Raw genomic sequence first — 25,278 nt, 5'->3', positions numbered from 1 at the left:
CCTTTCTCCAAGGTGGAATTACTGACCCCACCCAGGAGGCAACCACACAACAAGCTGACTAACTCCTGAGTACCTACTCACTGCTAGGTAAACAGAGGAATTGGAAATTCCCATTGATAGGAATTAAAAAAAATGATAGAAAATGCGCCCAACCATTTCTGTCCTGTCTGGGATTCGAACCCGGAATTCTTGATTGGGTGTCGAGAACGAACCTGACTATACTAGTGGGACGCTATATGAGGAAGATTAAGACAGAGGAAGATAGCAAGATGACCTGGACAAACAAAATTTGACAACAAATGGCTACCAAAAGTTTAGCTCAAATAAGTGCAAAATAGGTGTAGGGATCAGGAGACCAAACACAATGTATCAAATAACTGAAATCCTTCACAAATCAGGTAGAGCGAAAGATTTGGAAATTGATATCACACACAAAACATTTCTTGAAGACCACATCAAAATGCTGTAGTCATCTGCAGCATATTCTGCTGTAACGTAACCAATCTTCCCATTGGTAACGTAACTATCTTCAGAAATTTGTGTTCCTTATATATAACATATATTAGCAGTCGTAGTGGTAAAACACTCACCCGGCGCTTCGCGAGCGCTTTGGCCTAGGTTCGTATCCTGGCCGGGAGGATTTACTGGGCGCCAATCCTTAACTGTAGCCTCTGTTCACCCAACAGTAAAATGGGTACCTGTTGGTTAAACGATTCGGCTGGTCATATTCTGGGGAACATAGGATTAAGGGCCTGCCCGAAACTCTATGCGTGCTAGTGGCTTTACAAGAATGTAAGAACTATTGTATATAAAAATAAATAAATAAACAAATATGACAAGCCAATATTGGAATGTGTGGCTCCAGCGAGGGGATCCATATCTAGTCAAACAGAAGGCAAAGTTTGAGAAAGTTCAGAAGTACTCTACCAGATTATTTCTAGAATTGATAGGTACGAGTTACAGGGAAATGCTACAGGAATAAAACCTTGCTAACCTGGAAGACAGAAGAGGATGACATTATTTAGCAAATGAGAACACGAACAAGCGAACACACATGAAAACTTAGTACTCAAATGAGCCACAGAGACATTAGAAAATATTAGTTTCCATGCCATACAAATGAACAAATGGAATGCACTACAAAGTGTGGAGGGAGAGGAGGATTCCATACAGTTTCAAATGTAGATACAGCCCATCCTCCTAAAATTTGATTATTTATAGTAACTCAAAGTACCAATATATTGTCAGACCACCAAAACCTTTACATTTCGTAATTTTAATTTTATAGGGTCCAAGAAAAAATAAGCTAACATCAAACTTTAACATTCCTAGGCCTACTATAACACATATGTACTATATTAGACCTAAGATAGCATGTATTAAGCCTAGGATTGCTAGGGCAGGTTAAGGTAGGTTTTTAGATTCATTTTTATATTTAAGACAATGTCGTTTGGGTTAATTCAAAACATAAAAAGTAAACAGTTTGGTGGTCCATCACTACATGCTGGTACTTTCGATCAAATACTATCCAATATTGTAAGTATTGGATAGTCAATTATTTTAGGATGACTGACTGTGTAAATGAGATTACTGAGCACAATGACCTAAGGCATCTAAATAGCACTTGATTAATAGTCGAGAGCCTGGACCAAAGAGCCGAATACCAACCCCCTTCAATGACAGTTGACTATATGGGGCTGGAATTGGCGAAGAGATGAGTAGAAACGCCTGGTAAGGAGCGCCCAAGCCTGATCCTTGTACAGTTGGCGCCAAAATAAGGCGATCAGTGGCGGCCTACCCCTGATTGGTTAGTAGCGGGCCAATAGCAGGCGGCGTTTTTCCAGTTGATTTTGGACGAAAATCAAGAACGTTGCTGATTGTGGCTGCTTTTCATTTTAATACAACTATATAAAATGAAAACCTAATTTCTAAAAATTTTTTTAAAGTAGTTTTCCATACAAAATTTTAATATTTAGGAAACTGAAGTGTATTAAATACTCCTCTTGAATGTTTAAACTTGTAAAGAAATGAGAATTCTAATGTTCATATCTCTTCCAATGACAAACATTCCTAAAAATATTAATACAATGTATATTTGTAGTGTTTGTTAATTAATAAAATAGAACAGTCAATGTTTGGTCTTGTAATAGCTCTAAGTATTAGCCAATTACACAAATTATGCTTGACTGACAGTGATTAAACCAATTGCTGTAGTTTGCAATTATTATTTGGGCAAGATAAGCCTGTGTAAACTGTACCTCAGTATCTGCCAAGCATCGTCGTAGCTAATGCTTTGTGCTGGAATCTTTGGCAAGGATGCTTCTTCCTCTGGAATACGGAACGCACTCTCTGGGAAGATAATAGCAAGGTATTAATTACTTCAGTCCGTCCTCCTGCTGTTTCCCAATGTCAAGAAACTGTCGTACTAAAGTGCCCTTATCCTAACCTACCAGAGGACCCAAAATTGAAAACAGGATAGTACGTAAATTTTGCGACCCGCTACCGTTTGTTAGTACGACAGGTTTTGGCCTAAGGTAAACTATACGCCAAAACACGACGTTATATTAGCAGGACGGGCTGAACACTTAACTAACTGCTAACATCAACAAACAAAAATGTCAACTTTAGTGGGCAAAGTTACGAGGCTCGGTAATTTTTCATAAATTTCCAAAGCAATTACAATAATTTGAAAACTTGAGTCATTATTGTAACTAACACTTCAGAAAAACCATGTTTGGAATTGCGGCAAATCGATCAGAACAAATATGTTTGTTTTTCCTTTTCAATATTATTTCTAGGAAATGCTTGGCTGTTGATACCTAAGTTCTTATACTGGTCTCATCAACTTGTCTGAATCAGTACTGCTTTATTAGCAACACATCAATAAAGATGAGTGTGAGCAGAAAGTGAATGTATCAAAAGTAATCAGAACACCCTATGTCAATCACATGACTAAAGTATCATATTTTGGTACAATAATAGGATATATATAAATACTGGGACAAAAGGTAAAGTAAAGTTAACCTGTAGATGGCAGCCTAGCACAATTGATGTATAAGGGGGTGCTCATGTCAATTGATGTATAAGGCGTGTGCACACGTCAATTAAAATTTGTCATTATAGAATTGAGAATTGAACTCTGATCATAAAAGCCTATAATTTCAAAGATTTAACATTATTACATAAGAAATAGATAAGCCTGAATAAAATTAATAATAAAATGTTATTTAAAAGATTATCATAAAACTTTAAATACTATTATTAAAAAAACACTTTACAAAATCAGGACTTTATATTTAAATAATTGAAATTTCAATTTGAAATTCTCTACATTATATCCAATTAATTATATGGAATTTTGTAACAAAAGAAATTAAAATTGGTTTAGAATTTCCCTAATGTTCAGTTCGAGTTTTATCATCAAAATAACTGTAAAATCTAGATATAGAATTCGCATTAGCTTTAATTAGTAATTGACTTGAGTTCGGATTTATAAAAATTATTAATTTAGAGGCCAGAGATGTTGTATAAATATTCACTATTTTCTCAGGTTCACGAGGTCCCGCGAACTTGAAAAAAAATGATGAAGCAATCAAGGCAACTGACCTATGGCAGGATAAAATGGAGTAAGAGGGTCGCCATCCCCCAGTTTAACAGTCCCAAATGGGGAAGCAGATGGGGGCATGTAGGAGGAGTGTGGGTAGACGAAGTCAGGGCCTGCAGGAGCATAGTCTGCTGGATCACTGTACATTACAACTCCAAGGGCTCCACGTTCCTCTGCCATTCGTACCTGATAATGATTTATTTTGATTTATTTATTTATTTATATATACAAGAATTCTTACATTCTTGTACAGCCACTAGTACGTGTAGTGTTTTGGGCAAGTCCTTAATCATGATATTCACCGGAATATGACCCCACCATATCGTTTAACAACCAAGTACCCATTTTGCTGTTGGGTTAAACAGAGCCTACAGTTAAGGATTTGAGCCCAGTAAATCCTCCCCGGCCAGGATATGAACCCAGGACAAAGCGTTTGCAAACCGCCCGGAGAGCATCATGCCACTACGCCATGGGGGACTAATCATGTATATGATCATGTTTATACATGTATACAAAATGGTTTACAAACAGTATGTTGTAAGCCATAGCTCTATCTATTTCTAGATAGAGCTAGTATATACTATGCCTAAACCACTAATACGCACAGCATTTCGGGCAAGAAATGAAAAAAACACTTAGAAACTAAAACTTAAAACTAATTGAGATTAAAAGCATGATTTGAGCTTAAACAGGTAGGGAAGGGGGGAGGGGGAATGACAGTAAATGTCATTACCTAATACACAAGGAAGAGAGCTTCCTAATTGCAGTACCTTTTTATACAAATATATATATTTTGTCTTTTGTTAAAGCTCTTTTACACGAGATTTTACACATAAAAGAATATTTTAGTTTCAAACTCATGATGTAAATCATATAATATTGAAAAAGTCATTGGTTGAGCAATACAGGAAAGAATTCACACATTAACACTTACAATCGGCCCCTAATGTGTAATTAATTTATTAGAGACCCCATCTTGTAAGCAGAAGGAATGGAAGGGGAACTATAAGGAGAAAGCGCCAAGCCCTTATGCCTATATAACACTGGAAAGGGGTGGGGGGGGGGGGTCAGGATAAGGATTTGAGATTTGAAAGGAATGGTGGCCAACACTTGAGGACGGTCGAGGAATGAACGCCGACCTGCATGAAGCGAAACCGTCGCTCTATCGTCCAGCACAAGTGGGATGACAGAAGTGCAATGTTATATTAACTGTAACTGACTTATTTATTTTATTTATTTATATACAAGAAGGTACATTGGGTTGTGAGAGTACATAACACTGATGTTCTTATATTCTTGCAAAGCCTATTCATATGTGGTTGCTGAAGTTCAGTCTCTTTCCATCATTTTTTATTGCTAATGTTAACATTGTCTCTCTAAAGGTGAATTTGGTTTAATGATTTACTTCCAAATAAATGTAGTAGTGTAAATTTGTTTGTTAACGCCCATGAGTGGACCTTTCTTTCGTTATTTAATATTATTTAGTGTGTGCGCGCATCTGAGTCTTAATAGATGAAGGTAGTATCGTCAGCATATAATATATCGTCAGCATATAATATATCGTCAGCATACAGTATAGGTTTAACCCTTTAACTGCACAACGCACCTGCACGCCCACGTCTGGGGGTGCGCTACGCACCTCCGGGTATTTGTATTTTTCACGTTCCATTCAAGACTCCCGCGGCTACATGTGGTTCACATCAGCTTCCTCAGGGCTCTTGTAAGCAGACGCCATCTTTAAAAAAAATCGTGGTCCACATTCCCGGGTGTGAGAGCCTTAGTAGTGAGTGAGCAACCAAGGCCGGCGCATGCAGCATGAGCTCACAGCACTGCTGTTCTGCTTGTGACCACAGCATCGCCTAATAATATCAAAATATATATGTAACTTGTATTATTTAGCCATGATAGTATTACAGATGAGCCTGAGTGTGATAATGATTGTGTACAATGTTCAAATATTAGTGATTTAATGCTGTTCACGATGTTCACAGCGCTAGCCACAGCACCACAGCATTATTTCGTCCATCTAGGAATCTTCAAACAACTTCTTAGCTTCCTTTACAATATAAACTTGTGGTCAATTATGAATTTACAGGATTTAGTGACCAGTATTGTAATAACAACAGGATTGTGGTGATAATAAGCACTGTGCGTAGTATTGTGGTAGGAGTAATTGTGGTGAGGGAGCAAGGGAGAGAATCGAGGTAGCCTCACTGTGTGGCAGCCACTCTTGTTTTGCTCGTCATACTAGCTTAGTGGTTTGCTATGGTGAACACATTTGTACATGGGTATATACAATGTGTGTATATAGTGTAGTAACAGCAACAGGAGTATATTGGGAGGAGCTATTTTGGTGAGGGAAGTGACGTAATCGTAGCGTCGTCTGCTAGCTGCTGTGAGATTTCTCATGCAGTGTATGGTGGCCATTGTAACGTTTGGACACAATACCGGCTTACTTGCATAGTTCTGGTGAATAAAACATGTAGATAGGTATACATAACATGTGCAAATAGTGTAATACAAACAATAACAGTATGGTGGTAGAAGCAATGTTGGTGAGTAAGATGTTGGAGAGAGTGAGGGAGAGACTGGATGTTGGAGGAGGAGTGAGGCAGCTGACACTCGCGGAGTTCTGAGTGTGTTCATGGTGAATGTATATAGTGTGTGATAGTGTATAGTGTGTAAATAGACTATATATATATATACATAAATTAGCATAATACAATGAAAATATGTGCCGGATATGTGTACACATGTGTCATGCACGTAACACAGTATTTTCAGACAATACGGATGTTCTACCATAACAATATAGTGTACGTGTTCATTATACATAGGATTGGCAAGTAAAAGTATATAAAATGTATTTGGAACTGTGCGCAGAAAATGAACAAAAACATACTCGCGGCAACTCGCACATCCTGCCCCGAGCACCCTACCGGCCCCGAGCACCCTACCGGCCCCGAGCACCTACCGGCCCCGAGCACCCTACCGGCCCCGAGCACCCTACCGGCCCCGAGCACCCTACCGGCCCCGAGCACCCTACCGGCCCCGAGCACCCTACCGGCCCCGGGGGCATATGCCCCGAGCACCCTACCGGCCCCGGGGGCATATGCCCCGAGCACCCTACCGGCCCCAGGGGCATATGCCACGGGCGACCAGGGAATGATGACGTCACTCACGAACTTACGGACCCCATAGCAGCTAAAGTACTTACAATTTCGACCTTCTGTTACTATACCCTTACTCAGGGAAGGGTTTTTTGACACTTTAAAAATAGAAAAGAATTTTTTCTAGAGATTTTATTTCCTGCGCACTGTGGGGGGGGGTCATATTTGGAGGCCACGCAGTTAAAGGGTTAAGAATGTTAGAGACATTTGGCAAATCATTGATGTATATAAGAAATAGAGGTCCTAAGATGCTGCCCTGTGGCACTCCTATGGTTAATGGTAGAGTGAGGGAAGTAATGTCATTGATAACTACATATTGGTGTCATCAAGATAGGATCGAATATAGTTCATAGCAAGGCCTAAGATTCCATAGTGATGAAGTTTAAATAAGAGGTAGTTATGTTTAACTACCACCCCAAAGAATGGGTATGAGGCCCACTACCACCCACAGGATGGGTATGGGGGGGGGGGCCACTACAGTAGTTCCCGACTTGACAGGGCGAGACACTTGTTATCGCACCAGATCTGATATAATAGGTGTTGTTATCAGATATGTTATCGAAGAACATGCTAGAAAGCATACATTAAGTGTGCTAATCAGTGCTTAATTGCTTATTAACGCTAATTAAATGTGATTGTCAGTGTTGGACATCTGTGTTTGTGTGGTGTAACCCTAATTGTGCTTATATGGGTAGAGCTTCAGTTCTTGGGCCCCGCTTCTCAGTGAATGAATGCGTGCGTGTGTGTGTGTGAGTTCACCTAGTCGTAGTGCTTTATGTAGGGTTGGGCTTCAGTTCTTGGGTCCCTCCTCTCAGTGGAAGAATGTTTTTTTGGTGTGTGCATGTGCACGTGCGTGTGTGTGTTTGTTAGTAGTTCCCGACTTGACAGGGCGAGACACCTGTTATCGCACCAGATCTGATGTAATAGGTGTTTGTTATCAGATATCTTAGCGAAAAACATGCTAGAAGCATACATTAAGTGTGCTTATCAGAGCTTAATTTCTAATTAACGCTAATTAAATATGATTGTCAGTGTTGGGCATCTGTGTTTGTGTGGTGTAACCTTAATTGTGCTTATGTGGGGTAGACCTTCAGTTCTTGGGCCCCGCCTCTCAGTGAATGAATGCGTGCGTGTGTAATTACCTAAGTGTAGTTACAGGATGAGAGCTACGCTCGTGGTGTCCCGTCTTCCCAGCACTCTTTGTCATACAACGCTTTGAAACTACTGACGGCCTTGGCCTCCACCACCTTCTCACCTAACTTGTTCCAACCGTCTACCACTCCGTTTGCGAAAGTGGATTTTCTTATATTTCTTCGGCATCTGTGTTTAGCTAGTTTAAATCTATGACCTCTTGGTCTTGAAGTTCCAGGTCTCAGGAAATCTTCCCTATCGATTTTATCAATTCCTGTTACTATTTTGTATGTAGTGATCATATCACCTCTTTTTCTTCTGTCTTCTAGTTTTGGCATATTTAATGCCTCTAACCTCTCCTCGTAACTCTTGCCCTTCAGTTCTGGGAGCCACTTAGTAGCATGTCTTTGCACCTTTTCCAGTTTGTTGATGTGCTTCTTAAGATATGGGCACCACACAACCGCTGCATATTCTAGCTTTGGCCTAACAAAAGTCGTGAACAATTTCTTTAGTATATTGCCATCCATGTATTTAAAAGTAATTCTGAAGTTAGAAAGCGTGGCATAGGCTCCTCGCACAATATTCTTTATGTGGTCCTCAGGTGATAGTTTTTTATCTAGAACCACCCCTAGATCTCTTTCTTTATCAGAATTCTTTAAAGATTTCTCACATAATATATAGGTTGTGTGAGGTCTATGTTCCACTATTCCGCATTCCATAACATGGCATGACAATCATCTAAGTTTCTTGTCCTTCCTATTATCTTAGCATCATCAGCAAACATGTTCATATAATTCTGTATACCAACTGGTAGATCCTTTATGTAGACAATAAACATCACTGGTGCAAGAACTGAACCCTGTGGTACTACACTTGTGATATTTCTCCAGTCCGATACATTGCCTCTGATCACTGCCCTTATTTTTCTATCAGTCAGAAAATTGTTCATCCATGCTAGAAGCTTACCTGTCACCCCTCCAATATTTTCCAGTTACCAGAACAACCTCTTATGTGGAACTCTGTCGAAAGCCTTTTTTAGGTCCAGATAGATGCAGTCAACCCAACCTTCTCTTTCCTGTAATATCTCTGTTGCTCGATCATAGAAACTGAGTAAATTCGATACACAGGATCTTCCAGATCGAAAACCATACTGTCTGTCTATTATTATATCATTTCTCTCCAGGTGTTCCACCCAATTAGTTTTAATTATCTTTTCCAATATTTTGACTATTACACTTGTCAATGATACCGGTCTATAATTAGGGGGGTCTTCCCTGCTTCCACTTTTGTAGATTGGAACTATGTTAGCCTTTTTCCACACATCAGCTACAACTCCTGTAAACAGGGATGCCTGAAAAATCAGTTGAAGTGGAATGCTGAGCTCAGGCGCACATTCCCTCTGAACCCATGATGAAACTCCATCTGGACCAACTGCTTTGTTCTTACTTAGCTCCTTGAGCATTTTTTCCACTTCGTCTCTAGACACCTCTATGTGCTCTATGTTGTTCTCTGGAATTCTTATTTTATCTGGTTCCCTGAAGATTTCATTTTGTACAAACACACTTTGAAACTTTTCGTTTAATGTTTCACACATTTCATTTTCATTTTTCGTGAATGTATTTCCCATTTTCAACCTCTGAATATTATCCTTTACCTGCAATTTGTTGTTCATGAATTTATAGAATAGACCTGGTTCTGTTTTACATTTGTCTGCAATCCCTTTTTCAAAATTTCTTTCTGCCTCTCTCCTCACTGCCGTGTAGTTGTTTCTCGCATGTTTGTATCGCTGGTATGTTTGGGGGTTCGCCTCTTCCTGTATTGATTCCATTTTTGTGTCTTTTGGTCTCTGGCCCTTTCGCAATTTCTGTTGAACCAATTCTGTTTCCTAGTTCTGCATCTCTGTTTTGGTATAAATTTTTTTGTGCCTTTATCATATATTTCACAAAACTTGACATATATCTCATTCACTTCCTTGCCTAGCAACAAGTCTGTCCAATTATACTCACTAAAAAAAATTCTAAGGTCACCGTAATGTCCTCTCCAGAAGTCAGATTCTTCAACTGCTTCAACCTCCTTATTTTCTTCCAGATTATAATGCATTGCATACTTTTTTTCCCAAAGAGACATGGTCACTTTTACCTACGGGAGGAAGGTACTGAATGTCAAATATCTCTTCCTCCTTCCTGGAAAATATCAAATCTAGCATGGAGGGAACGTCCCCTCCCCTCATCCTCGTAGCTTGTTTAACATGTTGATACAAGAATGTTTCCAGGATGAGGTCTACAAATCTACAGGTCCAAAAATCTTCTGTTTTAGCTTCATATGCTTCCCAGTCTATGGATTTCAAGTTGAAGTCACCGACTATCAACAGTCGTGAACTATCGTTATCCGCTCTCACTATAATCTCTCTCATTATTGTTATAAGACCTTCTCGTTTACTATCTAGCTCCTCCTTTGACCATGTGCTGCTTGGCGGTGGACTATATGCATTTATGATCATTAGTTTATCATCCTCATGGCACATCTCTAGTGCTATTATGTCAACTTCTTGTGGATTGGCAGTCATTATTTCCTTCACCTTTAGTTGTTCTTTTACCAGCACAGCAACGCCACCACGTTTCCTAATTTTTCTGTCCCGTCTCCAAATTGAGTAGCCCCTTGGGAATATGACCTCATTTAAAATAACATCTTCAAGTTTTGTCTCCGTGAGTGCAATAATGTCTGGTGTCTGCAGCTGTATTACATCACTTAACTCCAGTATCTTCGATCTCACTCCATCTATGTTGGTGTATGCAATCTTCAGGAACTTGTTCCCCCTCTTTATATTTTTCACTCCCCCTCTCTCTAATGATTTTGTTGGTTTGCCTTTATGTACCACTTTACTGGTCTGCCTACCCCTATCACTTTGTAGAAAAAAAGAATTGATTTCTTCTTCATTCCTGCTCTCATTTAAACGTTTTGCCTCGGCAAGGTTCAGTTTCAGCTTCTCTCTGTCTTCTTTTGAAAGATCTCGTCTTAACGACCACACTTTCCCGTCCTCATCACTTTGTAACTTTCTAGGATTCCTTAGTACTTCTTCCATCTGTTTGGCACCGTTTAGGGTGATCCTCAAAGGTCAATCTTTCCCTTTTACGTACCTGCCTATTCTCCTGTAGTCGCAGACATTCTCTCTGGTAGTAAGGCCTTCCACGAGGCCAACAATTTTATCTACTACTATCGCTTTTTCTACAACTCTTTCTGACCTAGATGTTATCTCCTTTTCTTTGCAACCAAAAATTATCAGGGACTTACTCCAATCAACTGAGTTTTGCATCAACTTCTGATTAGATGCCAATTCCTTTCTCACTTCCAGCCTAATGTTTGTTTTATCTTGGTTGCTGCAGTGTTTGGCTTCCTTTACTGCTTCTTCAATTTTTTCCTTCTCCTTGGCCACTTGTGCATAGGTGAGTTGTATATCTTTCTTGCACCTGTTCTACTTCCTGTGTAACTTCCTCCATCTGTGCTGACAAAAGCTGTTTCTCCTGTGGAATTTCCTTACCTAACCTATTGTAGTCATTTATGTTTAAATTTACTTTAACTTCTTCTTTGTTATTTTTAAGAGTTAATTTTCTTCTTCCATGGCTTTGCAATTTGTTTCCAATTGATTCTTATCCTTGCGCAAGTCTTTCACTAAACCCTCAAGACAACTTTGAACTTTGCTATTCAAATGGTCATTACTTTCTTTCAATTTACTAATTATTTCTACCTGAGAGTTCACTATAGTATTTAATTTTACCAACTTGTTTTGTAGACTGGTTATATCAATGCTTTCTTCATTGAATCCCGCAAAATCAAGCTCTGTTTTGTTTTTCTTCTTGCCGGCGGCCATCTTAAATGTTCTTCTCTGCACTGGAAACACTAGAGCAACTTTATCTCATCCACTATTTCACTTACCTTAACACATTCCTGTTATCTCACCTATTTTTCAAGAGCACTATACCTTTATGTTCTCTGGGACACCACTCACTATCATGAAAGTATACCACAATACTTAGGATTGTTGAAATATGCTGGAGCTCCTCTGATGCAAGTGTTGACCCTAGGGGGGTCACCTTTTAGCCACTTTTTTTTTTTTTTTTTTTGTGTGTGTGTGTGTGTGTGTATGTGTGTGTGTGTGTGTGTGGTGTGTGTGTGTGTGTGTGTGTGTGTGTGTGTGTGTGTGTGTGTGTGTGTGTGGTGTGTGTGTGTGTGTGTGTGTGTATGTGTGTGTGGAACGTATAAGACTGACGAGTCCTTTGATTATATTTAGGTAAAATGAGTGGGACAGCTATGAGCATTTACTATTTGAGTGTAAGTCTACTCTCCTCGTGTTACTCACTTAGTTGCGCTTGCGTGAGGTTGAGCTTTGGCTCCTTGGTTCCGCCTCTTAACGGTCATTCAACTGGTGTACAGATTCCTGCGCCTACTGGCCTACTTCCCTAGTTGTGCTTGCCGGGGGGGGGGGGGGTCTGATGACCTGTGTAAAAGCTCTCAAGCGGGGCCTAGTGGTGATGCCATGTGCCATAACCCTCAAGCGGGCCTAGTGGTGATGTCATGTGCCATAACCCTCAAGCGGGGCCTAGTGGTGATGTCATGTGCCATAACCCTCAAGCGGGGCCTAGTGGTGATGTCATGTGCCATAACCCTCAAGCGGGGCCTAGTGGTGATGTCATGTGTCATAACCCTCAAGCGGGGCCTAGTGGTGATGTCATGTGTCTTAGCCCTCAAGCGGGGCCTAGTGGTGATGTCATGTGCCATAACCCTCAAGCGGGGCCTAGTGGTGATGTCATGTGTCATGACCCTCAAGCGGGGCCTAGTGGTGATGCCATGTGTCTTAGCCCTCAAGCGGGGCCTAGTGGTGATGTCATGTGTCATAACCCTCAAGCGGGGCCTAGTGGTGATGTCATGTGCCATAACCCCTCAAGCGGGGCCTAGTGGTGATGTCATGTGTCATAACCCTCAAGCGGGGCCTAGTGGTGATGTCATGTGTCTTAGCCCTCAAGCGGGGCCTAGTGGTGATGTCATGTGTCATAACCCCTCAAGCGGGGCCTAGTGGTGATGTCATGTGCCATAACCCCTCAAGCGGGGCCTAGTGGTGATGTCATGTGTCATAACCCCTCAAGCGGGGACTAGTGGTGATGTCATGTGTCATAACCCCTCAAGCGGGGCCTAGTGGTGATGTCATGTGTCTTAGCCCTCAAGCGGGGCCTAGTGGTGATGTCATGTGTCATAACCCTCAAGCGGGGCCTAGTGGTGATGTCATGTGTCATAACCCTCAAGCGGGGCTTAGTGGTGATGTCATGTGCCATAACCCTCAAGCGGGGCCTAGTGGTGATGTCATGTGCCATAACCCTCAAGCGGGGCCTAGTGGTGATGTCATGTGCCATAACCCCTCAAGCGAGGCCTAGTGGTGATGTCATGTGTCATAACCCTCAAGCGGGGCTTAGTGGTGATGTCATGTGTCATAACCCTCAAGCGGGGCCTAGTGGTGATGTCATGTGCCATAACCCCTCAAGCGGGGCCTAGTGGTGATGTCATGTGCCATAACCCTCAAGCGGGGCCTAGTGGTGATGTCATGTGTCATAACCCTCAAGCGGGGCCTAGTGGTGATGTCATGTGCCATAACCCCTCAAGCGGGGCCTAGTGGTGATGTCATGTGCCATAACCCTCAAGCGGGGCCTAGTGGTGATGTCATGTGCCATAACCCTCAAGCGGGGCCTAGTGGTGATGTCATGTGCCATAACCCCTCAAGCGGGGCCTAGTGGTGATGACATGTGCCATAACCCCTCAAGCGGGGCCTAGTGGTGATGTCATGTGCCATAACCCTCAAGCGGGGCCTAGTGGTGATGTCATGTGCCATAACCCCTCAAGCGGGGCCTAGTGGTGATGTCATGTGCCATAACCCCTCAAGCGGGGCCTAGTGGTGATGTCATGTGCCATAACCCCTCAAGCGGGGCTGGTATGGGTCATATCTCCAAGAAAGACCTGGTGGCATTTTCACACAAGGTAAAAGTTTAGAGACAGACAACTCATATGACAATCTCAATTGAAGCGATGAAGAAGAAAATACAGTGATAGAAGCGCCACATAATATTGATAGACAAGGGTCTCTGGAGGATCTGTTCACCAGACTACAATACTCTATACCCCGAGAATATGCAGCAGACCCTATAGGTTTATTGAGTAATTTTCGGCAGCATTTCTTAGAACAAATACACTCATATATGGATTACCTGTCTAAATATTGCAATTTTACTCCTTCTTTCAAAACACATCTGGAGGTGAAATTAACCCTTTTAAAACAAGGAGTCGTTAATGATGAGTTGAGAGATCATTACATAACTACCCCCAAACCCATAGTTACACTTGAAGACATTGGGGATGTGCTAGAGTTCTGGATTGAATACCTAATGTCTCGTTTAGAGACTTTACTCTCTGAGACTGAAGGAAGTGGCTTCATACTCCACAATATTAAATTTCTCAAACTTGCATTTTGTAATGACACCATTCGCAGCAGAATAGGAACATATGTACCATTTCCAAAGTTCTAAGGGGTAAGACTAAATTTTTTAATCCTCAAAACAATAATGAAAGTTGCATTATTAATTGCTTAGCAGCTTTTAAGGCCCAACATCGTAATTGGTCATGGAAATGCATAGGGAGACTGATGGACTCTCCTAATAGAGTTAGCTAATTTGTTAACTATGAGCATTTAAATCTCCCACTTTCGTGGGAAGACATCAGCAGATTGGAAAGGCTTAATGAGTTAAACAAATACCTGTACTATGTAAGTAAATATTAAGATTATCACATAACTTTATGTCGCCGTGGGGCCAAACAGTACCCTACCTCTGTACCTTTGTTACTGCTGGGAGAAACTCACGTGGCTTTAATAAAAGACTTGACTGCTTTCCTAAGAAACTTTGTTCGTAGCCACTCCAGAAATACAGTATTCTGCCGCAAATGCCTTTCAGAATACCATGAGCAGGATGAATTGAACAATCACGAAAGATCGTGCAGTATCACACAGAAAATCATTTACCGTAAGGAAGGAGACACACTCAAATTTAAAAAAAAAACAGCAAGGGGTATAGTCTTTCGCATTTGTGTTATTTTGATTTTGAATCCCTATTGGACGTTAGGGATGTGAGTGGGTCGGTCACAGCCAGACATAGAGCTATAGCTTACAGTTATCTGTTAGTTGATAGAAACAAACAAGTTGTTGATAAATACACACATTTTGGGGAGGATAGTGTCACACATTTTATGAGGCGAGTGGCTACATTATGGAAAAACATTAAAGCAAACCTTCCTTATTTTGCAATTCATATGACCACCGAGGATTTAGATCACTTTAGAAAACAAACACATTGTCAGTTTTGTGAGGAGGCATTCACAGATGACAATTACAAGGTCAAACACCACGACCATCTTAAAGATAACAACAATTACATAGGAGCTCTTTGTAATAATTGCAATTTACGCCACAAAAATTCAATCGAATTTCTCAAATTAATAGCTCATATGTCATACGATATGCGACTTATTATAAAAGAATTTGAAATTAAGAAAAAAAACGAAGCAATCTGTTAATGAAAGACGGTAGGAAATTTCTAAAAGTAGATATTGGTAAGCTTAGATTTATTGACTCTTGCTTTCATATCAGGAAGTCTATCTTCACTGGCTCAGTCACATATTGAATCTTCAAGTCCCATAAATTTTACCCGTAAAAGGATAGAACACCTGCCTGTATATAGTCATCAACATTTGTTGAATGGCAAACAAATATTTCCTTATGAATATGAAAATTAGTGATTTCAATGAACCTTCACTTCCATCAATAGACAAGTTTTATAGTAGTTTGAGTCAGTCTCACATCAGTGCGGATGAATACGCTCAGGCAAAATTAGTCTGGAACACAACAGGTTGTAAAAACCTTAAAGATTACTTACTACTTTATCTAGTTTGTGATGTGGGTTTTCTAGCTGATATTTTTACACTCCACAGGGAAATACTTTAAGACATATGTCAGGTAGGATTACACCCCTCAAACACCGAGGTAAGTACAACTAGGTGAGCTTACACTCACACGCGAATGTGCGCACGTACACACAAAAACATTCTTCCACTGAGAGGCGGGACCCAAAAACTGAAGCTCCATCCCACGTAAGCACAATTAGGGTTAGACCACACAAACACTGATGCCCAACACTGATAATTACATTTAAGTAGCGATATGCACTGATATATTGATATGCACACTTAATGTATGCACTAAGCATGTTCCTAGATAACATATCTAATAACAACACCCATTACATCATTACATCTGGTGCATAACAGGTGTCTCGCCTTGTCAAGTGTGCAACTACTCACTACCACCCATGGGATGGGTATGGGGTCCACTACCATCCACAGGGTAGGTATGGGGTCCACTACCACCCACTGGACGGGTAAGGGGTCCACTACCACCCACAGGATGGGTATGAGTTTCACTACCAGCCACAGGGTGGGTATAGGATCCACTACAGCCCACAGCATGGGTATGGGGTCCACTACCACCTACAGGATGGGTATGGGGTCCACTATCACCCACAGGATGGGTATGAGGGGCCCACTACCACCAACAGAATGGGGTACAGGGGTCCACTACCATTCACAGGATGGGTGTGGGGTCCACTACCACCCACAGGATGGGTATGGGGTACATAATAAATTATGTAAATTATGTAGGCTTGTTCTTCAACAAGTTGCTTTCATTATATGGCAGGTTTCAAGTCCATGCCATGTTTCAAGTCCATTGACATGGACTTGAAACCTGCCATATACTGCAGGTATGTTGACAACATTTTTACACAGGTACCTGATGTCAGACATCTGCAGGAGTTGAAGGAGGCATTTGAGCGGAATTCTGTGTTGAGTTTCACTTACGAGATGGAGAAGGATGGGAAGCTGCCCTTTCTAGATGTAACAGTCACGGAAAGGAGCGGAGGCTTCCACACTGCAGTCTACACTAAGGAAACAAACATAGGAATGTGCCTGAATGCACACAGTGACTGCCCGGACAGGTACAAGAGAAGTGTTGTTAACGCTTATGTCGACCGTGCCCTCAGCCACAGCTCAGAATGGAAGCAAGTCGACGAAGAGCTCTGTAGGGTAAGGCAGGTCCTAGTCAACAATGGCCTCTTTAATGGTTTTGTTGAAGACATCATAAAAAGAAAGGTAAAACGCCATGCAACCTCTGAAGAGTCAAATAACACAACACCTGTACCCCCTATTAGACTATTTTACAGGAAATTCTTTTCGACAGCTCATAAAATGGAGGAAAGGGTCCTGAAAGATATTGTTGATAGGAACGTTATCCCTACAGACAAAAATCAGAAAATACAATTGACGATTTTACTATAAAATGTAAAAAACAGCCAACCTACTCATGAAAAACTCTCCAGACACAAAACAGAATGCCTTGAAGGAAACCAACGTCGTTTTTGCTTTCAAATGCCCACTTGGGGACTGTACGCCCCAAAGAACTCAGAATATAGGCACACAACGTCTCTTTCCAGGCGATTAATGCATGAACAACAAGGCTCCATAAAGGAACATATAATCTCCTCTCACAACCAGACCATCACCAGAGAAATCTTAACAAACAACACAGAAATCATCGAAAGATACAGTGATAGCAGGCGGCTCGACATCTGCGAGGCACTACACATCAAAAAGTCAACACCAGCAATCAACAACCAGTTAATGCACAAATATATTCTACCCACTTCAAGACTCCTAACCAATATAGAAGCCTCAAGTGGAAGTATGGGCCAATAGGCCTTTTGCAGTTACTTCCATTCTTATATTCTCATATCCAATTAATACCCATTGTTTTGTGTTTTGTCTTGTGTTTGTCACAAATTTGTTCACCTCATCCAAAACTGTTGTACCATATCACCTCACCCAAATGCGAGTATAAGTATGACGGATTAGTGTGTTTATAGGTTACAGTTGTGTGTGTAAACTAGAGTCTTTGAAAATGTAATAAGTAATTACGAAACCCGTTCAGGCTTCACATCAGACTAGAAATAAAAATAAATTTTGGAGAATTGGTTTTTCAATGACCATCGACAATGAAAAGAAACATAATAAATATTGAGAAAATTTGTGTTTGAATTATTAATCTTACCTTTTCGGTAATATTTAACAACATACGTTTACAAGAAAGACTGCTACCAAAATATACTAATATACATGTATATATATTGTGACGGTAAAGCGTTGGTGTTCGGCTGTTTCAATAGCTGGGGGCAGGGCCTCGTCACATTACAGAAAAAAAAAGATCGTTTGCCCTTTTGTCTGTGGTAAGGTAATGGGAAGACACACAAAACACAAAGTATAAACAATGAAATTTTAATTACTCTAGAAAACAAGATATGAATAAAGACAATCTCTTGGCTTACGTAAAATTCAAAACAAATCAACAAACAAAGCAACATGAATAATTAATGGCAGTAAAAATTTACTCTAAGACAATAAAGTGCAGGTAATATAAATCAAATTAGGTGCTGAGAATACTGGCTTCAAGCTGCCACCTCCCTTAGTACACGACAGCCAGAGCTTTGTCTACTATAGAGAGATGTCAACTCCAAGGAGCACAGGGATATTCTGAGGAGTACAGCGTGCTGCTGGCCCAGACGTCGACTCAGGTAGTGGTGTGAGTGCAGGTGCAGCGACACACCAGCCAATCAGGAACAGGCAGGCGGAGAATGAGTAGTTTGCTGGTTTGACGGCGGGCGGGAGCCGGTGTGTCTGGTGGTGCAAGGTACGCTTTGCTTCCTGGGCAAAACGTTTGGCGATACTGGTGGACGTATCTTCAATATAGTATCTTGTACTTGAATGACGTAAATTGTGTAGGGAAGAGCAGGCTCAATCTCTCTTAAAAGAGATTATCGTCACAATATATATATATATATATATATATATATATATATATATATATATATATATATATATATATATATATATATATATATATATATATATATATATATTATTAAATATGACCGAAAAAGTAAGATTAATAATTCTAACACGAATTTTCTCAATCTTTCGTACATTACGCTTCACTGTTGGAGGTAAATCAAAAATCACTTCTCCAAAATTAATTTTTATTTCTAGTCTGACGCGACACGGGCGCGTTTCGTAAAACTTATTACATTTTCAAAGACTTCACAAATACACAACTGATTAGAACGTATCTCTGATTTTATATCTACATTTGAGTGAGGTGGGAAGGGTGATGTGGCATTAACACAAGACAGAACAGGAGGGGATATTAATAGGGTATTAAAAGTATCAACACAAGACAGAACAGAAACAATGGGTATTGAATAGAAGTGTTTGTAGAAAGCCTATTGGTCCATATTTCTTGATGCTTCTATATTGGAGCGGAGTCTTGAGGTGGGTAGAATATAGTTGTGCAATAATTGGCTGTTGATTGCTGGTGTTGACTTCTTGATGTGTAGTGCCTCGCAAACGTCAAGCCGCCTGCTATCGCTGTATCTATCGATGATTTCTGTGTTGTTTACTAGGATTTCTCTGGCGATGGTTTGGTTATGGGAAGAGATTATATGTTCCTTAATGGAGCCCTGTTGCTTATGCATCGTTAAACGCCTAGAAAGAGATGTTGTTGTCTTGCCTATATACTGGTTTTTTTGGAGCTTACAGTCCCCAAGTGGGCATTTGAAGGCATAGACGACATTAGTCTCTTTTAAAGCGTTCTGTTTTGTGTCTGGAGAGTTTCTCATGAGTAGGCTGGCCGTTTTTCTGGTTTTATAGTAAATCGTCAGTTGTATCCTCTGATTTTTGTCTGTAGGGATAACGTTTCTATTAACAATATCTTTCAGGACCCTTTCCTCCGTTTTATGAGCTGTGGAAAAGAAGTTCCTGTAAAATAGTCTAATAGGGGGTATAGGTGTTGTGTTAGTTGTCTCTTCAGAGGTTGCATGGCTTTTCACTTTCCTTCTTATGATGTCTTCGATGAAACCATTGGAGAAGCCGTTATTGACTAGGACCTGCCTTACCCTACAGAGTTCTTCGTCGACTTGCTTCCATTCTGAGCTGTGGCTGAGAGCACGGTCGACGTATGCGTTAACAACACTCCTCTTGTACCTGTCAGGGCAGTCGCTGTTGGCATTTAGGCACATTCCTATGTTTGTTTCCTTTGTGTAGACTGCAGTGTGGAAACCTCCGCCCTTTTCCATGACTGTTACATCTAGAAAAGGCAGCTTCCCATCCTTTTCCGTCTCGTAAGTGAAACGCAGCACGGAACTCTGCTCAAATGCCTCCTTCAGCTTCTGCAGATGTCTGACATCAGGTACCTGTGTAAAAATGTCGTCAACATACCTGCAGTATATGGCCGGTTTCAAGTTCATGTCGACTAAGACTTTTTGCTCGATGGTACCCATGTAGAAGTTTGCAAACAGGACACCTAGGGGAGAACCCATGGCGACCCCATCTACTTGCTTATACATGTGCCCATCCGTGCTCAAGAAGGGTGCCTCTTTAGTACAAGCTTGGAGTAGTTTCCTCAGAATACTTTCTGGCATGTCAAGAGGAGTACAGGCTGGATCACGATACACTCTGTCGGCTATCATTCCGATTGTCTCGTCCACAGGTACATTGGTAAACAGCGATTCTACGTCCAACGAGGCTCTTATCCCTGTGGCCCGTGTGCCCCGCAGTAAGTCCACAAATTCCTTTGGAGACTTCAGGCTGAAGGCGCAAGGAACATAAGGAGTCAGCAGGCCGTTGAGTCGCTTTGCCAGTCTGTACGTGGGTGTGGGTATCTGGCTAATGATTGGCCGAAGTGGGTTTCCAGGCTTGTGCGTCTTGACATTTCCATACGCATATCCAGGTTTATATTCCCCAATGATCTTTGGCAGGTGGAGTCCGGATTTCTTGGCGTTTACAGTTTCGATCAGTTTGTTGACCTTTGCTTTTAATTCGGCTGTAGTGTCCTTCGTTACCCTTTGGAACTTAGTTTGGTCAGAGAGTATGATGTTCATTTTCGCCAGATATTCGTCTTTTTTAAGAATGACATATATTGGCGACTTGTCACCTCTCCTGACAACTATCTCCTTGTTCTCACGAAGGCTTTTAGCTGCCGCTTTAAGCTCGGGGGACAGTATGGTGCTTCTGTAGTTGCCTCGATTCTTTCCTCCTTCTGCAATAAGTTCTGCTTGTAAGGTATCTTTGGTAGTGACCTTCTTTTGTGTCTCGAGGTCGAATATGTCGTCCAACAGAATTTCCAACTCTACTTTCCGGGCCATTTCACTCGGTCTGGACATAACATGACAGTTTATGCCCAGATTTAGGAGAGTGACTTGGTCCTCAGTGAGGTTAATTCCTGCAAGGTTCAGGAAGCCATCTCTTGGTCGTGGAATTGCCATAGGTCCTCCATATAATGTTGTTAGTTTCTTGATAAATTCTGTTGGACGACATATTCGACCTCGAGACACAAAAGAAGGTCACTACCAAAGATACCTTACAAGCAGAACTTATTGCAGAAGGAGGAAAGAATCGAGGCAACTACAGAAGCACCATACTGTCCCCCGAGCTTAAAGCGGCAGCTAAAAGCCTTCGTGAGAACAAGGAGATAGTTGTCAGGAGAGGTGACAAGTCGCCAATATATGTCATTCTTAAAAAAGACGAATATCTGGCGAAAATGAACATCATACTCTCTGACCAAACTAAGTTCCAAAGGGTAACGAAGGACACTACAGCCGAATTAAAAGCAAAGGTCAACAAACTGATCGAAACTGTAAACGCCAAGAAATCCGGACTCCACCTGCCAAAGATCATTGGGGAATATAAACCTGGATATGCGTATGGAAATGTCAAGACGCACAAGCCTGGAAACCCACTTCGGCCAATCATTAGCCAGATACCCACACCCACGTACAGACTGGCAAAGCGACTCAACGGCCTGCTGACTCCTTATGTTCCTTGCGCCTTCAGCCTGAAGTCTCCAAAGGAATTTGTGGACTTACTGCGGGGCACACGGGCCACAGGGATAAGAGCCTCGTTGGACGTAGAATCGCTGTTTACCAACGTACCTGTGGACGAGACAATCGGAATGATAGCCGACAGAGTGTATCGTGATCCAGCCTGTACTCCTCGTGACATGCCAGAAAGTATTCTGAGGAAACTACTCCAAGCTTGTACTAAAGAGGCACCCTTCTTGAGCCCGGATGGGCACATGTATAAGCAAGTAGATGGGGTCGCCATGGGTTCTCCCCTAGGTGTCCTGTTTGCAAACTTCTACATGGGTACCATCGAGCAAAAAGTCTTAGTCGACATGAGCTTGAAACCGGCCATATACTGCAGGTATGTTGACGACATTTTTACACAGGTACCTGATGTCAGACATCTGCAGGAGCTGAAGGAGGCATTTGAGCAGAGTTCCGTGCTGCGTTTCACTTACGAGACGGAAAAGGATGGGAAGCTGCCTTTTCTAGATGTAACAGTCATGGAAAAGGGCGGAGGTTTCCACACTGCAGTCTACACAAAGGAAACAAACATAGGAATGTGCCTAAATGCCAACAGCGACTGCCCTGACAGGTACAAGAGGAGTGTTGTTAACGCATACGTCGACCGTGCTCTCAGCCACAGCTCAGAATGGAAGCAAGTCGACGAAGAACTCTGTAGGGTAAGGCAGGTTCTAGTCAATAACGGCTTCTCCAATGGTTTCATCGAAGACATCATAAGAAGGAAAGTGAAAAGCCATGCAACCTCCGAAGAGACAACTAACACAACACCTATACCCCCTATTAGACTATTTTACAGGAACTTCTTTTCCACAGCTCATAAAACAGAGGAAAGGGTCCTGAAAGATATTGTTAATAGAAACGTTATCCCTACAGACAAAAATCAGAGGATACAACTGACGATTTACTATAAAACCAGAAAAACGGCCAGCCTACTCATGAGAAACTCTCCAGACACAAAACAGAACGCTTTAAAAGAGACTAACGTCGTCTATGCCTTCAAATGCCCACTTGGGGACTGTAAGCTCCAAAAAACCCAGTATATAGGCAAGACAACAACATCTCTTTCTAGGCGTTTAACGATGCATAAACAACAGGGCTCCATTAAGGAACATATAATCTCTTCCCATAACCAAACCATCGCCAGAGAAATCCTAGTAAACAACACAGAAATCATCGATAGATACAGCGATAGCAGGCGGCTTGACGTTTGCGAGGCACTACACATCAAGAAGTCAACACCAGCAATCAACAGCCAATTATTGCACAACTATATTCTACCCACCTCAAGACTCCGCTCCAATATAGAAGCATCAAGAAATATGGACCAATAGGCTTTCTACAAACACTTCTATTCAATACCCATTGTTTCTGTTCTGTCTTGTGTTGATACTTTTAATACCCTATTAATATCCTCTAGTGTTCTGTCTTGTGTTAATGCCACATCATCCTTCCCACCTCACTCAAATGTAATGCCACATCACCCTTCCCACCTCACTCAAATGTAGATATAAAATCAGGGAAACGCAAGTTCTAATCAGTTGTGTATTTGTGAAGTCTTTGAAAATGCAATAAGTTTTACGAAACGCGCCCGTGTCGCGTCAGACTAGAAATAAAAATGAATTTTGGAGAAGTGATTTTTGATTTACCTCCAACAGTGAAGCATAATGTACGAAAGATTGAGAAAATTCGTGTTAGAATTATTAATCTTACTTTTTCGGTCATATTTAATAATATATATATATATATATATATATATATATATATATATATATATATATATATATATATATATATATATATATATATATGTCGTACCTAGTAGCCAGAACGCACTTCTCAGCCTACTATGCAAGGCCCGATTTGCCCAATAAGCCAAGTTTTCATGAAATAATTGTTTTTCGACTACCTAACCTACCTAACCTAACCTAACCTAACTTTTTAGGCTACCTAACCTAACCTACCCTAAAAAGATAGGTTAGGTTAGGTTAGGTAGGGTTGGTTAGGTTCGGTCATATATCTACGTTAATTTTAACTCCAATAAAAAAAAATTGACCTCAAACATAATGAAATGGGTAGCTTTATCATTTCATAAGAAAAAAATTAGATAAAATATATTAATTCAGGAAAACTTGGCTTATTAGGCAAATCGGGCCTTGCATAATAGGATGAGAAGTGCGTTCTGGCTACTAGGTACGACATATATATATATATATATATATATATATATATATATATATAGATATATATATATATATATATATATATATATATATATATATATATATATATATATATATATATATATATATATGTCGTACCTAGTAGCCAGAACTCACTTCTCAGCCTACTATTCAAGGCCCGATTTGCCTAATAAGCCAAGTTTTCCTGAATTAATATATTTACTATAATTTTTTTCTTATGAAATGATAAAGCTACCCTTTTCTCTATGTATGAGGTCAATTTTTTGTTATTGGAGTTAAAATTAACGTAGATATATGACCGAACCTAACCAACCCTACCTAACCTAACCTAACCTATATTTACAGGTAAGGTTAGGTTAGGTAGCCAAAAAAAGCTAGGTTAGGTTAGGTTAGGTAGGTTAGGTAGACCAAAAAACATTAATTCATGAAAACTTTGCTTATTAGGCAAATCGGGCCTTGAATAGTAGGCTGAGAAGTGCGTTCTGGCTATTAGGTACGACATATATATATATATATATATATATATATATATATATATATATATATATATATATATATATATATATATATATATATATATATATATATATATATATATATATATGTCGTACCTAGTAGCCAGAACTCACTTCTCAGCCTACTATGCAAGACCCGATTTGCCTAATAAGCCAAGTTTTCATGAATTAATATATTTTCTCTATTTTTTTTTCTTATGAAATGATAAAGCTACCCATTTCATTATGTATGAAGTCAATTTTTTTATTGGAGTTAAAATTAACGTAGATATATGACCGAACCTAGCCAACCCTACCTAACCTAACCTAACCTATCTTAATAGGTTAGGTTAGGTTAGGTGGCCGAAAAAGTTAGGTTAGGTTAGGTAAGTTAGGTAGTCGAAAAATAATTAATTCGTAAAAACTTGGCTTATTAGGCAAATCGGGCCTTGCATAGTAGGCTGAGAAGTGCGTTCTGGCTACTAGGTACGACATATATATATATATATATATATATATATATATATATATATATATATATATATATATATATATATATATATATATATATATATATATATATATATATATATTAGTATATTTATATATATATATATA

General features: G+C 40.4%; 1 long non-coding RNA gene across 1 annotated transcript in view; it reads right to left on the bottom strand.

The window, feature by feature from the left end:
• Positions 1-2,258: 2,258 nt before the first annotated feature.
• Positions 2,259-25,278, bottom strand: part of LOC138353868 (uncharacterized) — a 40,159-nt gene continuing 17,139 nt past the window's right edge. The window contains exons 2-3 of the long non-coding RNA XR_011223288.1: positions 3,607-3,790; positions 2,259-2,349 (exon numbers count right to left, since the gene is read on the bottom strand). This is a non-coding gene — a long non-coding RNA (uncharacterized lncRNA). The remainder of the gene's footprint in view (positions 2,350-3,606; positions 3,791-25,278) is intronic.

The sequence above is a fragment of the Procambarus clarkii genome, chromosome 60 (assembly GCF_040958095.1).
Source record: "Procambarus clarkii isolate CNS0578487 chromosome 60, FALCON_Pclarkii_2.0, whole genome shotgun sequence".
NCBI classification, from domain to species: domain Eukaryota; kingdom Metazoa; phylum Arthropoda; class Malacostraca; order Decapoda; family Cambaridae; genus Procambarus; species Procambarus clarkii.
Note: the sequence above shows the minus strand (reverse complement) of the source record. Positions and strands in the feature narration are given on the sequence as shown.